The sequence below is a fragment of the Idiotropiscis lumnitzeri genome, unplaced genomic scaffold, assembly GCF_059441095.1.
Source record: "Idiotropiscis lumnitzeri isolate Australia: NSW breed Sydney's pygmy pipehorse unplaced genomic scaffold, RoL_Ilum_1.0 HiC_scaffold_59, whole genome shotgun sequence".
Taxonomy (NCBI): Eukaryota; Metazoa; Chordata; class Actinopteri; order Syngnathiformes; family Syngnathidae; genus Idiotropiscis; species Idiotropiscis lumnitzeri.
In genome coordinates, this window is record NW_028283597.1 from 324,000 (window position 1) to 336,629 (window position 12,630).

Genomic DNA, 12,630 nt, shown 5'->3' on the forward strand with positions numbered 1-12,630 from the left:
GATTGTTAATATTGTTATACTTTATAGCGTAACCTATTTATACTAATTTTCTGTATGCAATTTCAAGTGCAACTAATATAGTTGTGCATATAGATAGCCACCAAACTCCATACATTAGATAAAAATAAGAGCCACGATGTTAACCAATTAACAGTTCAAGAAAAAAGCAGACATCCAAGAACTTGCTTTGTTACTTTTGCGTGGCCAGAACTACAAACCCCAAAGCAGAGCAAACCCAAAACATCAGAGAAAGTACAATACTTTTGTCAAGGAGTGGTGCTGCTGCTTTGCGATCGCTGCCACCATAGTGAACGCGCTCCCACATTCGTGCACATGCCACACACCTGTTTTCCACGTCCTGTCAGTCCACTCCGTCGGTCCGCATTTATTTCGTTGGTCAGCCATCACGGTTGGGTGCGCACTAGATCGCTGTTAAACCATCTTCTACGCCACAGTCCTCGTGTTCAACAAACATTTCTCCCGAATTCGCCTACCATGCACAACTCTCCACTTTCAAACCGAGCGCCGCTGTTACTTCCGGGTTTTTAGCGCCAAGCACTTGACGCTAGCGTGTGACGTCATGGCGAAATACTAGGTTTTAAAATAAAAATTTTCTTTTTTTTGTACAGTCTAAGTGCATGGGGTTATGATAGATCGAATGAGTATACCTTTATGTACTCACTAACATTTATGTTGATCATAAAATGTTGTTTTGATGAAGAAAACTGTTATTTTTTAGAATCAATTGGCTTAGGGCACTTGGGCAAACTACGGCCCGGGGGCCACTTGTGGCCCGTTAAACGTTTCAATCCAGCCCCCCAAACTTGAAAAAAATTAAATGAATAAGCCTTGTTAATGGTTTATTTTCTAAATACTGTGGTTTTTCAAAGACATATATATTGTTGTAATGCTTTTGTTCACTTTCGTTTAAAATTAAATGTATTTTAGGACTCATTGTGCCCCCCCCCTCCCAATCAAAAAGTTTGCCCATCCCTGGCATAGTGGATGGGCCGAGGAGTTTAAAAGGCACACATCATGCATTTTTCAGTCAGTTTTAGCCAGGGCTTGGTATGGGGAAGACCAGCTGGTTTACATGTAATCATTAAATTTTCCCAAGTTTTATTTAAGTTAATTGGACAAAACAAAAAAAACGCAATATTCTTCTGCCAGAGAGTATGTAATATTCTTCTGCCATTTTATTGTAGAGGGCCATTTTGAGCCCCTAACAATATTATTCAACCAAGAGATCATGAGTCGTCGCCCACTTACTTTCTGAAGTCAGCTGGGATGTCACGGCTGTGACCCTCGTGAGGATAAAGTGGTTCAGATGGAAAAGTAGGACTAAGGGCTTTTTCTCAGGTTTTCATGCGCAAATCCATGTATATTAGGTTAATTGGAGACTCTAAATTCTCTACTCATCAAATGACATTCGTGACCCTGATGGATAGATAAAATAGATTATTAATCTGCCATGGGAAGTCCAAGGTGTCTGGTAGAAAGAAATGCATTCATACACTCATTACACAGTCAACCAAGCAAAGACACAAAGCCTAGGGCAGGGGCGGGCAAACTTTTTGATTGGAGGACCACAATGGGTTCTAAAATATGACAGAGGGGCCGGACCAGGAGCAGATGGATGGAGTGTTTTGGAAACCTCACCTCATCTGAGAAAAAAAATACATTTAATTTTAAATGAAAGTGAATAAAAGCATTCCAACAATAATATTTGTCTTTGAAAACCACAGTGTTTAGAAAATAAAACATTAACAAGGTTTATTCATTAAATTTTTTTCAAGTTCGGCGGCCCGGATTAAAACTTAACGGGCCGCATGTGGCCCCCGGGCCGTAGTTTGCCCTCGCCTGGCCTAGGGCATAAACACATACATGTAATATCCAATCCGCTTATTCTCACAAGGATAGCGTGCTGGAGCCTACCCAGCTGTCAACGGACAGTAGGCGGGGCACACCCTGAAGTGGTTGCCAGCCAATCGCAGGGCACGCAAAGACGAACAACCATCTGCGCTCAAACTCACTCACAAATGCAACCTCCACACAGGAAAGCTGGGTCCCGGGATCGAACCCTGCACCTTGGGACTGCGAGCCGGATGTCCTAACCAGTCTTAACTCATTAAATACCAGCCATTTTCACTGGAGCAACCCGCTCAATCCCAGCGTTTTCCTGGGTTTTGACTAATATTGCAAGGCCCACAGAATATAGTATTCTAATGCTATATAGACATGGAGCACACCCGAAGAAAGATGAGCCTCTCTTCTTTCAACAGAAAAAAAATGTTTGTTCCTATCTTTTTCCATTCTTGAGCAATCAGCATTTGAAAATAGCTAAATTTCATGAAAACTCCAATCCCTGGGGAAAAAACTGAGAAAATGAGCTTTGTAAACTGATGCATTTTGACCATAATTTGAATTTTGACACTATTATTTATGGCTTTTATGACACCTCTAACATCTAAATAATGCATGCCTTCTATAAAATAACAAAAAAAAGCACAAAAAATGTTTTTGATAAAATAAATTTATTTGCACATAACACTAAACGACTGAACTGTTGAACTATGTACAAAAATGAAATACATCAGTGTCATACATACTTTTTTTTTTGTGTGATATAAAATAAAACAGTTGCCTTGATGCAAGGGCACACAACATAGTTCACACCACATTCTTGTTTCACTCCGTTTGCCTTTGCGCAAACAGACCCGACACTTTCGTTGTGGTCTGGCTTTGCTGGTCCGTGGAAAATAGGCGAGCTTGTGTTTGTCCACTGGGGTTTGTGTGAAAATAATTGTCTGGGAAGTGATTGCTGGCATCCGCGATGTGCTGCAGAAGCTCATCCGTGAGAAACAGCTGCAGGAAATCAGCTGGCTCCTCAGACTCCAAATGGGCAGCGGCATTCAGTGGTCCAGGGGTTGCTGTAAAGTCGATTTTCCTCGGTTGCCATCCAGTGTGACGCCATCCGGAACCACTGCTTCCTGATGCACAACCTGTAAATTACAGAAATATAAACAATTGGAAATATATATTTATTGCTGCATTTTATTGCTGGCGTGTGAAGTTTCATATTATAATTTACCTTTCTTTACACCAACAAGACGAGGAGGAACTTTCTTGCCGCGGGATGCACAATCTGTGAATTTTAGAAAGTATGCATGATTACCACACCATTCAGTATTGTTGTTTCCTCGTCGGGAGGAGATGCGCTCGCGCGTAACTGCACATTTACGCGACATTTTCTGCCCGCAAGATGCATGATATGTACAATAAAAGCATGAGGGCTAAAACCACATGTTCAATGGTAACTTGCGAGCGTTTACTTCCTCGTCGGCGAGGACTTACGCTCGCGTGTAATTGTGCAATAGGCGCCCGGACGAGAAAGTCAGCGAGCAAGCTTGCGTCTAACTGCACATTTACGCGACATTTTCTGCCCGCAAGATGCATGATATGTACAATAAAAGCATGAGGGCTAAAACCACATGTTTAATGGTAACTTGCGAGCGTTTACTTCCTCGTCGGCGAGGACTTACGCTCGCGTGTAATTGTGCAATAGAGGCGGCCGGACGAGGAAGTCAGCGAGCAAGCTCGCTTCTAACTGCACATTTACGCGACATTTTCTGCCCGCAAGATGCATGATATGTACAATAAAAGCATGAGGGGTAAAACCACATGTTCAATGGTAACTTGCGAGCGCTTACCTCCTCGTTCGGGGGGATCTGGTGAGGACTCTCAGCTGCTTTGGCTATTGTCCGAAGGCAGGCGATGCAGGCCGCAAGGCACGCGCACCCTCTTTAGACGCCGTTTTGTTGTGACGACGACGAAGCGTCATCCTCTCAACCAAAGCGTCTCCATCGCCTTGATGCTTTTAGGAAGCTTTTTTTTACAAAAAAGCATTCCTCGATCGTCATTTGCTTGGAGGATTTCATTGCTAACGCTACTAATGCGACTGCTGCTAGTGCTGCCGATGCTGCTGCTACCCACGCTGCTCTCCACACTTATAAGTCTACCCCAGGATCCCGCCCCCCCATTTGTACCTCTGGCGCAGATTCAAGGCGGATCTTTTGCACCTCTGCCCCCTGCTGGGTGATTTTTACATGATTCACAATGCGGACAAGGCTGATTCTCAGTCAGAGGTTGCATCAGACCCTTATGTACACTATGACGTAAAAAAGACAGGAAACGTACTTATACGTCTTTGGTAGAGGGCGCCATTGCATTAAAAGACGTCTTTGTACGTCTAAGGGAGTAAATGAGTTGAACAAAGTACAGGGTCCTTCACCTGACTACAGATGATCTTCTGGGGACTTTATTTGGTTTTAATCACTTTTGGGGTCTGTATCTATGCACACTCCCTGGTTTTGCTACCTTCCCGGGTACCACATACACACTGCTTAGTTTCTCTGCCTTCGTGGGTACCACATACATATTGCTTGGTTTCTCTGCCTTCCTGGGTACGACATACACACTGCCTGGTTTTGCTACCTTCCTGGGTACCAGTCACACAAACGTCAGACGACTCAGCACATACCGACTGTCTCAGCACTACACACTTTCACTCCAAGGCAGTGCTGTGAACCAACTTACTGACAAGAGGTAGTATTTAGAATTTTAAAAAGTGCTTGAAAGGTTTTGTTCATGTAAAACCAACAGATTATGACATTATTATTATTATTTAAATCAGTATTAAACAGCATCAGCATAGGTTAAAGATATTATACAGACTATATACGATAAAAAAATACTAAACCACCCTTGCTTTTCCGTCATTTCTTGTATAAGTTAACACACAGATGTATAACATTTGTTTATACAAATATAACGATTAAAAAGTAGCTGATTAGAGTTTTAATTTTGTATTCATTAATCTGTAATAAAAATGGACATATTTTGGTTAATAAAATTAACAAGAAATAAAAGTAAAGGGTGTTCTAATACTTTTTTCAAGATTGTCCTAACATACATTTAATGTTTACAGTATATGTCTTCGGAAGAAGGGCAGCATTAGATTTTTTTTTTGTTCTCTCTCTTTGACTTCTGAATTTGAATTTCTGTCACAGATGTGCTTGAATTCTATTTTGGATGATTTGTGTTAAACTGCACAAATATTTGAAGAGCCATAGAATTCAAGAATCACACCAGTGCTGCTACTCCTCCGAACGGGTGAACGCCCTTGATTAACAACCTGCGTTGAGGTGGCTTTTGAGATTCGTGGTGTGGGAGAAAAATCTCTGAAGGCATTCTTAGACTTCAAGAGAGGGTCCACAATTTTCAAAGATTCACTTCCGTCTGAATCAGAGGCCTCACTTGTATCCGGAATATATTCATCTCCACTGTCATCTGAGTTGGAGTAATAATGCTTATCCATTCCAAAGTCAGCCTGTTTTTTTAATCTAAAAAACAACAACAACAACGAAATATAAAGGATAGAAGGCAGGAGACCAATAAAATATATGCAATTTGCTTGTAAGATTCCCTGAAATCTATATGGGTTGTTTACCTGTATACTTTTGGTCCTCCTGAGCCTTGGGATAGTAATATGGTCTGGGTCTGAGGAACAAAGTTCAGGGGCAGGATTTGACAATGATTCGTCAGAATCTGTGTCGTTATTCCAAGGAAGATTCAGCCCATATTTTTTGTCCAAGGGAGGAGACTGGGTTGCATCAGAGTCCAAGAGAAAATTGAGAACCCATTAAATACTTAATCCCCAGAGGAATCTGCACAGAAAAAGGTCTTAATTCTATTTGAAAAAAAAAAAAAACTAAAATATTGATGAATGATATTATGACAAAATAATGTAATAACAAAATTAGAATGATTTTAGGAAATTATTTGCAAAACCAAAACATTGTGGTACGATAATAATGCATATAATTATTCTACGCAGCTATATTTAACAAAAACACTTTAATTGACCGTAACAAAAAGCTCCCGGGAGGAAAACTACATTAAATGTTTTTTTAACAGGGCAGTGAAAATATTGGAAAATAAAAAAAATAATGAATAAAATAATATGAAAAAAGAATTCAATGTGTATCGATGGACCCATATGAAATACTTATATCGCTATGTACTTATCAGCCATATCGCCCAGCCCAATATGTAACTGCAACTTCAAAACCTCGGGCCATAACAGGATTGTAACATGGGATGCATATCTTCATTCCTAAATTTGTAGATCCCGAGGAGGCTGCTCAATGGTCCTGGTAATGTAAACCTCAACCAATTCGGTCACAGCCAATGTTCTCCATCCTTGTTAAGAAGTTTTGAAATGATTTAATAGATATACTATTGCAAACTATACCAGAATTTTATACATTTTAAACTTTTGATCACAATTTTACCTATTTTCTAACAATCTGAAGAATCCACATGCCAAATCACCTGCTGTGGACACATAGGTTCTGTTCTGACAGATAATTCAGTTACAGGTTGTGTACTTAAAGCCAATAAGAGGGCAATGCAGCAGTCGACAGCCTGACGAAAGCTTAAGTCTCCCAATGAGAGAACTGTAGTGGCTGGTAGGTTCTTAGATTGTAACATAGTAAAGACATACACTACGCATAACTGTATATCATATGATGATGAGGGAAAATATTATTAGCTACGATTTATGTCCAGATATATTAGAAAACTTGTCCAACCAGCACAGGTCTATCTAACTGTAATTTTAACATCTCAAGACACGACAGGATGACCACATGATACGCATACCTCCTTTTCAGAGTCTGTCAAACCTTGAGAAGGCTGCTTCGATGTTCTGGTGGCATCAACCTCAGCCGATTCAGTCATTGTCGGTTGTCCTCCATCCTAATGAACAAGTTGAATATTAATTTAATGAATTAAAAAAAAGAAAATGGATCAGAATTTTACACATTTTAAAGAACAAGTTCACGAATGAAACAAAACCAATTACTTTAGCGCATGACAATTAATCTTCAGTAGAGATATGTTGTGACTGATATTTCAGTCACAGGTTGTCTTTTGAACGCCACCAGGGCCGCAATGGAGCACAGGACAGCCAAAAGTCTTCTTGTCGGACAGCTGTAGTGGCTGGTAGGTTCTAAGATTATAACATAGTAAAGGCACATACAACTCCTAACTGTATTTCATATGATAATGAAGGAAAAGATGATTAGCTATGATTTATGTCAACAATAAAAATGGCTCTACGGGGTCCCCACGAACGCAAACCTGACAGTTGGGTGTCAGATGGCCAACATACCTGACTCGCAATTCAACTCAACTGGACCCCACAACACAAGAAAAAGCTGAGTGAGCCTCAAACCAGACATACACATTCACTGACAAATATCCTGTGACACCAGATATATTAGAAGTCTTGTCTAATCAGCACACGTCTATCTAACTGCAATTTTAACATCTCGAGACACGACAGGATGAGCACATGATACGCATACCTCCATTTCTGAGTCTGTAAAGCCTGGAGGAGGCTGCTTCGATGTTTTAGTAGCATCATAAATTTATTGAATTAATTATATTTGAGGTTGGATTACATTTTTACACATTTTAAGCCTTAGCCACCCAAAACAAAACATAAGCTCATGAATGAAATAAAACTAATTAATTTCGCCCATGCCAATTAATCTTCTGTAGACACGTGTTGTGACCAGTGTTGTTTTTGGCAGGCATTTTAGATTTTGTCCAAGTCATTTGGACAAAGTGCTGATTTGTTTACATCACATTTAGTCATCCCAATTCGTTATAGTTTTAGTCCAGTTTTAGTCAACGAAAACTAAAAAAAGGGTTTTAGTCCAGTTTTAATCGACGGAAACGCAAAAAAAGTTTTACCCTAGTTTTCGTCAATTTATTCACAAAGGTTTTAGTCCAAGCGGCACGGTGGCCCAACTGGTTAGCATGATGGCCTCACAATATTGAGGTCGTAGGTACGATTCTGGCTCCGGCCTTCCTGCGTGGGTTTCCTCTGGGTAATCCGGTTTCCTCCCATATTCTTAAAACATGCATGGCAAGTTGCTTGGACACTCTAATTGCCCCGAGGCATGAGTGTGAGCGTGGATGGTTGTTCGTCTATGCATGTCCTGCGATTGGCTGGACACCAATTCAGGGTGTACCTCGCCTACTGCCGAAGACAGCTGGGATAGGCTCCAACACCCCCCGCGACCCTAGTGAGGAGAAGCGGTACAGATAACGGATGGATGGATGGATGGATGGGTTTAAGTCCATTTGAGTTAAAACAAGGCATTCAAGGTTTCCACCCAATAACAAAGACTTTTGGATGGACTACTACATCACAAACAGAAAAAAGTGGCAACAGTGGAATCAATACTCACTGCTCCAAAATAAGCAGAGAAGCAAAACATTTTGTTGGGCAACTGTTGTGGCTTTATTTCACTAAAAGCAACATAAAATAATTTATGAACCACATGCTAACAATTTTGTCTAGTCAACGAAAAAAATTCATGTACATCACGTCATGTTTTCGTCATAAAAGAACCTCGTATAGCTTGTCATCGTCATTAAAAAAGGGGCGTTAACGAAGTATTTTCGTCATAGTCATCAGTGACGAAAACAACACTGGTTGTGACTGATATTTCAGTCCCAGGTTGTCTCCTGAACACCACCAATTGGGCAAGGGCGCGCAGGAAAGCCTGGGGTCTTCTATTTTTACAGTATAGAAAGGCTAAATATCAAATTGAAACAGTGTTTTATATCATGAATATACAGGGTTGGTGCTGGTTCTGGTAGGGAAACCACAACATAAAGATGTCCTTAATTAGTCCCACAATGGGGATATTTGCAATATGGCATATGATGGCCTAACAGGGCCACCGCCCAGAAAGGAGTAACGCAGAACTTTGTAATACTGTCACTCCCTGACCAGTTCGTTGTTCCTGCAGAGCCAAACTTTGACTCAGACCCACAAATTTGAATTACAGATAGTGGACAATGGAGAACTCCCCCAGTCAGTCAGCATGTTCAACTTCCATAGAAACCTCACATACATTTATTAGATTGCCAAACTAATTGGAAACTACATCACCAGAACACCACAAGTGGGCTCTGTTATTGTACTTAAAGATGCATCTTACAAACCTGTGTTCTCCAAGGCCAGCTGGTCCATAGTCTTAAGTTATTTCTTCGCCAACATCAATGTCTCGGAGCGCAAACAGACAGAGGTGTGGTCTGTCCTCTGTTGTCATCTTCTTCATTTTACAGTTGGGGTGCATGTGGTCATCATTAACCAGTCTTCCCAGACTGCCATCTTCTTGAGCTGCATCAACACTTAAAATAGATTAAAAAAAAAAAAAAAACAATTATTCAATCAATGTCAGAAATTAATCTTTGAGACAATCTTGTGTACACAAAACATAAAAATAGGAAATCCACAATTGTTAAATCTAAATCAAATCATACAAGAAATTTCTATTGGAATCAGACCCTATTAACAGCTTGTCTTTGAGACTTCATGATCTATATTTTCATTTGTACAGATTCAACGCATGAATAAAAGTAATTATACATTTTTGCTTAGAGAATGATTTTTCCCCTAACACTTATGGGATGAGTATGTGTTTATTTTTTTAAATAAAAACAAAAATAAGATAACATCTCAATCTTTGCCTCACCTCCAAGTTTTTTCTTGCCGGCGGAAGTCAAACAAAAAGACAGTGCCTCTTCCATCCATCTTCCTGCGTTGAGATTCATCAGAATCTATCAATTTTCCTCTGTACTCCATAATAAAGAATAAAGTCGTCTTTCCTGAAAGGGGCCTTGGTAAATACTCCTCGACCTAGTTAACAGGGAAATCAAGTTAGCTTCGTCATATTTTTAAGCACACAAACAAGGAGTCATCATATTCATTTGTGCCACTATACTAATGTAGGGTGGTTTGAAACATTGCTTCTTGTGAGGGATAGAGCAGAGCCCTTCTTTATGATTTTAAAGGAACAGACCAGCCAAAATTCATTTTCCAGCATTGCATTAGCCAGTATGTATTAGGACTGAAAGTACAAATGTCAATTGCACCTGGTTACGTAAAAAAAAAACTTTAAGATTATTTAGTTTCAAAACAATGACATACACTGTACACAGTCATATTGGATCGCGTCACGTGATCTCTGTGACGTATTACGTGCTTTACACTAGACTATCAATATCGGACTTGTTCACCGGTCTATTGTGGTATAAAAATGCCGGAGGGCGTCATCAAGTACAGCCTTAATTTAGATAGAACTCCTACCATCAGGTTTCACACTCACTGAAATAACTTGAAACTGACAAAAGTGGCAAAAGAAAAGGTCAAGACACTCTTAATGTAAAATAACCACTTAAAAAACGATGTCAGCTTGGTTATCAGAAAACAATAATATATCTTCGCAAAAGCGTTAACATCATACCTTTAAATTAGTTTATATACTTCGCTTCTAACTCTGCAGTCTTGTCCAGACCCTTGACTGCATGTTCAATAGTATCCTGCTTTGGGGACTTCCTGCATCTCAGGGAAGGCATTGTTTATTCTATAAAGAAAAAAGACAGTATTGTGTTGAGAATTATTAATACTATGGGCTAAATGGAGTTTTAACAATATTAGTGTAAGAAAAATAAATTATAAATTAAAAAAATATCAATTCCTCCATCCCAATTAACGATTTCAACCATAATAGTTTATATTGAAGTTTAAACAACAGACACAGACAGATTTATGCAGTGTGACTACAAAAATCTTACCAAAATTGCATTCACAGTAACCTTTGCTTTAAGAATCATGTAATTAACCAGTGAACATCGTGTCTTACACAAAAATTAATGACAGAAATTATCATGGTACTTGCATTCTGTGGTTCTATAACAAAAGTGCAAGCTGTTAGCTCCGCAAAGCTAACGCAACAAGCTAGCGTCCCTCGTGCTCACATTCAATGCAAACCTGACCACCGGATGACAATACGCGTCGGTTTAGTTCTTTAAATGAGTAAAAGCACCATGACGTTTTATAATTATTCAATGCTTAACTGGAGCTCGTCAATTATGTCGATGTAGGAGCACATGTTTGCTAGGCCAGTGTTGTAGGCCCACATCCATGGTGCTACTTTGTATAGTGTTTTCCACACAACTATCTCTAACTATGAACAAATGCACTCGACGCATGTTTTGAAAAAAACCCAACGAAAAACACTTACCTCTCCGTTTCAACAGCAGTTCGAACTTCGAAGTGGTGATATTCTCCAGCGTTAAGCACCTGCTCGAACTGCGAATAGGTCAAATTCAACAGCGTCTTTTTTCTGTCTTAATAAGGACGCGATGAGAGGAGGAGCGCTTGCCTTTTCGTCAGCACGCCCCGCGCGGGTGGTGCTGCTTTATCACTCTCTATCTGTGCCCGCCCGCCGGCACGTCGATAGAAAAATAATATTCCTTCAAACATTACTTTCATCTTCTTAACGTTTTGTAGTGAATTTAACAGGTTCACCACTTTTTTCAAATACACCAATGGAAAACAGGTCTTAATTGAGGAAACATACAAAGAGCGTCTCACAAACACCTGATGATGAGCAATGTAATTTGATCACGTTTTTTGTCACTGCCTGGACGTTGGGTTCACTGGCCTGGTGGCAGTGGCTTGTAGACACTGTCACTGAGTGGGAACGGATCTCAAGGTGGGTCAAACTAACCCAAGCAGTGGATCGGTCCGTTTTTTAAATTTATTAATTTTTTTATTTTATGTATTTATTTATTATTTAATACAAGGGCTTCGGCTCACTACCAGTGGGCGGGACCAAAGAATTTGGGTTTCCTTTGAGCTAGGAGGCAGTCAAAGGCAGTCCAATCCCCGGCAACATAAAGCGCCTAGCTCTGGGGACATGGAATGTCATTTCTCTGGTAGGGAATGAACCCGAGCTGGTGTGTGACTAGACCAGTGGTTCTCAATTATTTCCTGTCATGCCCCCCCTACCAAGAAGAAAACAATTCGCACCCCCCCACCACAATTTTCTTTTACATTTCGTACTAATGTACATGTTCTTTGCATATTAATGTTAGATTGTCAATAAAATATCTTACCTTAACAAAGCTAAATTGATAAAAATAAAATATCATTTTGAGAACGACTATTGTGAGGATCTCGAAACTCAGTACTCTGTGGTGCTAATATTGATGAGATGATAAATATGTTGAAGCCACAGAACAAAAAGATTAGATATTGTTTGGAAATTAATGACGTACATAAAGGAATATCAGCCTTGATTGGAGTACATTACTGCATTTAAATTTTTAATAAAAATGAAACAATTATTGATGTTATGACCACTATGAAGAATTTAAAAAACAATATATAGGGATAATTATAGTTTTCATTTTGTTATGTGTAGTCTGTTCATGTTGCATTATTTTTATGACAAAGACGATGGTTAATCGTAGGTTTGTTGCCCAAATGTACCATTACAACCTGATTAATGTTGAGAATGACGAACTCAAACTGGACACTGAAACGTAAAAACACATGGACTTCTTGCCCCTGTCCTCACACGTGCACACACACACACACCATACACGAAGATCCGGGAGGTAAGGACGGCTGTCCTACAGGATGCGGATGGAAGAACAACTGCAGCGGAACAATGCCAGGGATGTCTGGAGGGGCCTGAA

General features: G+C 39.9%; 2 long non-coding RNA genes across 2 annotated transcripts; both read right to left on the reverse strand.

The window, feature by feature from the left end:
* Positions 1-2,515: 2,515 nt before the first annotated feature.
* LOC148315685 (uncharacterized) lies at positions 2,516-3,995 on the reverse strand. Its single transcript, XR_015840684.1, has 2 exons — positions 3,092-3,995; positions 2,516-3,002 (listed from the first exon to the last, which is right to left on the reverse strand). It is a non-coding gene; the product is annotated as an uncharacterized LOC148315685 (long non-coding RNA).
* Positions 3,996-4,663: 668 nt separating this feature from the next.
* On the reverse strand, positions 4,664-11,262 carry LOC148315686 (uncharacterized). The gene is made up of 7 exons (XR_015840683.1): positions 11,169-11,262; positions 10,389-10,508; positions 9,618-9,781; positions 9,085-9,273; positions 6,724-6,819; positions 5,510-5,662; positions 4,664-5,402 (listed from the first exon to the last, which is right to left on the reverse strand). It is a non-coding gene; the product is annotated as an uncharacterized LOC148315686 (long non-coding RNA).
* Positions 11,263-12,630: the final 1,368 nt, after the last annotated feature.